Raw genomic sequence first — 6,000 nt, 5'->3', positions numbered from 1 at the left:
GAAGTCCTATGTTTCTTTTCCCTCTTTTGGTGGAATAGTCATGAGCCTCACTTTTGTTTTTCATATTTTAAATTCAGCCTGTACTGAACTTGCCACAGAAATAGATCTGCACTGACACTCCCACACTCAAGCTGCCGGTGCTGCAGACACAGGTTTTGACATTGCTTGAGCCAACCCAGAAACTAGAAAGTTGAAGTAGAATTAAAGAGGTTGCTCCATGAATAGACACAGTTCCCGGTTGGAAAACCTGGATCATATTTTATTTCCATCTCTGACACTCTTATAAATCTTTAACATCAACACTATGCTTGTCACATAGTGATTGCCCACATTTACAAGGTCTTGCTAAAACAGGAACTGCTTTATGACACAGGCATATTTTTTGCCTAAGTGAAATGGTACAGTGGGAATTGTCCTCACTTGGTCAAGCTCTGCTGTGGATGCCTGGTCCCTGGAAGTCAGACTGATGGAGCCACTGGGTCAGGGAAGTCAGTGTCAGGAGGGCCCTAGAGAGGCAGGCAACAGGAGTTCCTGGCTGGTGAGTAGGACAAAACAGCAGGGGTGGAGGTCTGGAAAGGTAGCCCAAGGTGTCAGAGACACTTGCTGGGGGTGAGGGTGGAGCTCACTGTAGGACTGAGAACCAGAGCAGCCCTTAAGCTCTTGGACATGGGAGACCCTGGAGAATAATATCAGCTAGCATTTATTGAGCAACTGAGCCAGGCACTTGGCTCACAATATTCTGTACACCAATCACAGTTCATATCACAATGCATTTCATCTGCTTATTCACTTCTGTCTCCCACTGGATTGTGAGTACCTTGAGGAAAGGGCCCATGTCACTTAACAGGGAGCCTGGCATCTAGAAAACATTTGGTAAATACTTGCTAATTGATTGAGTAAACTTCCATCTTTCAACAACCCTATAAGATATTATTAATCCCATGTTTCAGTCAACAAAACCAAGTGTCAGAGAGATTCAGAGACTTGCCCAAGGCCACATATACAGGTAATTGCAAAGCCAAATTTTGAATGTAACTTACATTAAATGATATCACTCAGGGGACTAAATCAGAACTTAGGAATGAAGGGACAAGAGAAGTCCCAGATTCTGGAAATGGAATTCAATGTGGGGAATTTTTCAAATGGATCCTGTGGATGGTGAAAGCAGAACCAGCATGAGGGCTGACTTGCTATAAAATCCTTGTACTGGGACGCCTGGGTGGTTCAGCGGTTGAGCACCTGCACCTGGCTCAGGGCATGATCCGCGGTCTCAGGATCGAGTCCCACATCAGGCTCCCTGCCTGGAGCCTGCTTCTCCCTCTGCCTACGTCTCTGCCTTTCTCTCTGTGTGTCTTTCATGAATAAATAAATAAAGTCTTAAAAAAAATCCTTGCACTACTGGCATTACACTAACCGTGCTCCCTGTGCCCTACCCTCCTGTCCTGCTCATGCCTGCTTATATGATGGGGTTAAGGTTACCAGACAAAATCCAGGACACCCAGTTAAGTTTGAGTTTAAGATAAACAACAAACTATTTTTTAGTATAAATATGTCCCAGATATTGCATGGGCATACTTATATTTTTAAAAGTATTCATTAGTTATCTGAAATCCAATATAACTGGCATCCTGTAGAATCGTGTCCCCCCCCCCTCCCCTTCCTTATCCCCAGGGAATACATTCCAAGATTCCCACTGGATGCCTGAAACCACAGATGGAACTGAATCCTATATGTACTATGTTTCTTTCCTATACATATGTATGTATGATAAAGTTTAACTTATAAACTAGGCATTGTAAAAGATTAACAACAATAGCTAATGATAAAATAGCCAATCATAATATGCAAAGTTATGCGAATGTGGTCTCTCTCAAAATATCTTATCTTTCCATACTTACTCTTCTTGTGATGACGTGAGATGATAAAATGCCTGTGTGATGAAATGATGTGAGATGACTGACTGACATAAGCATTGTGACCTAGCATTAGGCTACTATTGACCTTCTGAGGATATGTCACAAGGGCCATCTATTTCCAAACCACAATTGATTGTGAGGAAAGTGAAATCGTAGATAAGGGGGGTGACTGTTGTATTTTTATTTGCTACCTTTTGCAACCCTAGATGCGGGTTGGTTTCAAGGATATATGTGGGAATCAGGAGGTATGTTAAACCACCTCAGCAGCCCCAAAGCTGGTTACATAGGGTCCCAACACTTCAATGGCTGGGTTGTTCAGTGGAAAGTAAGAAGTGTTAGAACAATAGCCCATTGGGCTTTGATTTAACAACAGCTCAAGTGCCCTCTTGTTTGTTACCTCTTCCAGAAGGGAGCCCAAATGTTTCTGGTGCTGCTTCACTCCCCCTGTGCATCTCATTGTCATACTTCCCAAGGCCGCATATGGCAAGGCCAGTGTGCTACTCACCATTCAGTATGGGAGACCTGCCATAGAATAGGTACCCAGTAGGTACTCATTAAAGAGGTAATGAATGAACAAGTAAGTTTCAGAATGTATCACCTGAAAGTGATTGATCTGTATGGCCATACTGTCAACTTTGGCAGCATATTCTCAGGTTTAATCAGTTGTGGCTAGGGTATCAGGAACAATTAGGGTCTCAATGCAAAAGCATAAACGTTCTTTCTTTTCTTTCTTTCTTTTTTTTTTTTCCCTGAAAGAGACACTTGGGTTGCTTTCTTAGTAGGGATCTATGGGTATAAGCAGACAGTCTAGAATATTTTATTCTATCTGGTTCAGCTGGCCTGTTCGGTATGCCATTCTTAGACTGCTAACAACCAACTAACTGTAGTCACAGTACTGTTAGGGTGATTATAATTTGTCACCTAAGCTGGGATACTTGGATGCATGAAAGGAGATGCTATTCTTAATACCACTAGGACAAATGATATAAACCTGAACATGCTAACAACCCAGTCTTTGTGAATAACAAGCACCCTCTAGAATCTCCTGGATACTATAATCTCCAAATGCCACTCTTTGGTCACAGTGACCGTATTACCCAATCAGTTTCAATGTGCCCCAATACCACTTTCTCTCAAGGTAGTTTATCAGGAGAGATTATGAGATTGTTGTCACAAATCTGACTCATGTAATATTTTGCTGAGAATATCTCTGTCTCCATAACTTGATTGGAATCTTAGAAATGATGATTCATGGGGTTCCTGGGTGGCTCAGTCAGTTAAGCATCCAACTCATGATTTTGGCTCAGGTTATGATCCCAGGGTGGTGACATTAAGCCCTGCCTCAGGCTCTGTGCTCAGTAAGAGTCTGCTCGAGATTTTCTCTCTCCCTTCCCCCCTCACATGCACACACTTGCTCTCTCAATCAATCAATCAATAAAATCTTTTTTTTTGGATTTTTTTTATTGGAGTTTGATTTGCCAACATATAACACCCAGTGCTCATCCCATTGAATGCCCCCCCCCCCACTCAGTGCCCATCAATCAAGAAAATCTTAAAAAAAAAGAAGAAATAATGATGGTCGATGCTATTTACCTAGCATATGGCACATTTCCTGCTGTTTAGAAAGTGTATTTGTATCAATAGCAGTAGGCTATTACACTGCAATATAAACTACCCTCATACTTTGGTGCTGTGTAAGAAAAACAATTATTTTCTTGTTCACGCCATATGTCCACTGTTGGTCAGCCTGTGCTCTGGTCCACATCCTATTTAGTCTGGAACCCGGACTAACGAGCAGTTTTTATCTGGAAGGTGGCAGGTCTCATGGCTGAGGGAAAGGAGATAATGTGGGATCACAGACTGGCCCTTAAAGCTTCTTCTCAGAGGAGAGAGTTACTTCCACCTGCATTTCATTGCCAAAGCAAATCAGACTGCTAAGTCTGCTCCAGTGGGGAAAGTATAGTTCTCTCACAGGGAAGAATAGCCAATGTTTGGAACAACAGGATAAAATCTACTACAGTACCCAGTAAATGTGAATGGAACTAAATTTAGCATTATTATTTAAGTCTATATAGCCCAGACTTTCCTGACAAGGGTGGGGTGAAGTGGGATGAGATGGGGACCTGAAGAGGAAAAGAGCACATTCTTGTGTGCATTGTTTGAGGAGCCCAATGTGTGTTTGCCTTTCTGTTTTCTATTCAGGCTCATTTGCACCTGGGAAGGATGAGAAAAAACTCCAGTTCTAGTCTTAATAAGAATAAGAATTATCCTTCTCCTTTCATAGGGTCATGACTGGGAAGAGAGTCTCGCTATCCTAGAAGGAAAAATGAATAACAGTGCTCTGATTCCAAACCATTCCAGCTCTGGGGCTATATGAATTGCTCCAATTAATGGACACCTACTAAGTACCATGTACCAGGCTCAATAATATAAGGGTTCTTGCCTTCAAGCAGCCTGCCCTTTAGTAGAGGAGCAAGACATGTGCAGCTAATTCTACATAAAGGAGAATACGTCAAGCCCTCCCTGCCTGGAGTTCCTATATTGTAGCTCACTTGAGTTTCTCTGATTTCATGTCCTGGCCAGATTCAATTTAACCAGATGAGCCCTCTGCAGATAGAGCCCCCTGGTTTTTATAGTAAATCCTGTCTTCTCCGGGAAGTCTTTCTCAACTCAGGCAGAGAAGACTCGGTTCTTGCAAGACTCAATCTGACCCTTTTGTTCCCTCTTCTATTCTGTATGCTTTGAGCGTAATTATACAGATAGCTGGTTGAATTATAGATCTGATATTTTAGTGTATCATAGCTCTTGTGATACAATTCCCTGAAATACAATTATACAAATACAATTATATTTTTCTTAGTGATCTCACATTAGAATAGGGGAGTGGGGAAAAATCTGGTCACAGTTTAGGGAAGACCATTTCTACCCAGAGGAGCTATCCTCAGACAGGATAGATGTGAGCAGGGAGTCCTTAGGATCTACCCCAGGCAGACCACAGACATTCTTAGCCATGACAGTTCCTTTTCCAAGGCCATACTAGAGACCATAGCACTATCACAGGAAGTCTCGTAGGTCCTAGGTGAGCCCTTTTTGCCACCCATGTTTCGCAAAATAGTTTTGGGAAATTTGAGAATTATCTAAGAGACACATCTCTTAAAATGATTAAGGTTCAGCTATACTTCTAAGTAGACTTCTCAGCAGATTCTACAGTTCTGATCTATTAATTTTCTGACTCCATGTTGACATCTCAGGTTTCTGTTTTACATGAAAAACTGAAATTCAGGGGGATTCAAGCATCTGCCTAAGGTCTCATATCTGAATGACTGAAACATTTTACAACTCTAAAAGGTTGACACTAAATAGGAACTGGAACCTGTTAGGACAGTTGACGGTGAGAATGATGGGGCAAGTTTCCTGAGTTCTATGAAGGCATCTTTTTTTAGATTTTTCAGTTTAGAAGTGTCATGTTAAATAAGGTAACTCTGGTGAGCATGTACTGCCTGTTTCACAATAGTACTGGTTCTTTAAAAGTCAGATTTCTGAGTCATGATGAATTATTCACACAAACACAACTTGAACCTGGCAAATGGAATAACAGGAACAAACACAGTGACATCACATATCTCTTCTATAAAAGGTTGGAGAGACCCAGAAAGGAAATTTCTCCAGGAATTAAGGCAAAGTTGAATGCTGAGCATCACCCAGTTATAATAATAGTTAAAGAAGAATCATGTCTGGTAAACCTAACAAAATTGAGATATTGCCTTTAGTAAGCACGAAGTGCTGTTGATGTGAAATTTAATTATTTAACGGTTAAAACAAAACTTGATTAAAAACTCTACTTTGCTGGCTCCGTGAAGATCCTTACACTGCTTGGATTCTTTTTGGACCTTCCTACTCCTTCTCTAGGAGTCAAAATACTGCTCGTTTTTCAGGACAAACACTAATTCGTGAATTTCTTGATCTCTGGTTGTAAATAACTTCTCTGTCCTTGGCACTGTAGTGGCAATTTGAATAAGCATCCTTTATAGCCCTCATCATCTTCTAGCCAGGACATATAATAATTGTCTTCACATTTTATTTC

General features: G+C 41.3%; 1 long non-coding RNA gene across 5 annotated transcripts in view; it reads left to right on the top strand.

The window, feature by feature from the left end:
- Window positions 1-407: 407 nt before the first annotated feature.
- Window positions 408-6,000, top strand: part of LOC140617249 (uncharacterized) — a 326,911-nt gene continuing 321,318 nt past the window's right edge. For all 5 annotated transcript variants that reach the window (XR_012017475.1, XR_012017472.1, XR_012017476.1 and 2 more), the window contains exon 1: window positions 408-538. This is a non-coding gene — a long non-coding RNA (uncharacterized lncRNA). The remainder of the gene's footprint in view (window positions 539-6,000) is intronic.

This window comes from Canis lupus, chromosome 25 (assembly GCF_048164855.1).
Source record: "Canis lupus baileyi chromosome 25, mCanLup2.hap1, whole genome shotgun sequence".
NCBI classification, from domain to species: domain Eukaryota; kingdom Metazoa; phylum Chordata; class Mammalia; order Carnivora; family Canidae; genus Canis; species Canis lupus.
This window is presented reverse-complemented; position numbering and strand designations above follow the sequence as displayed.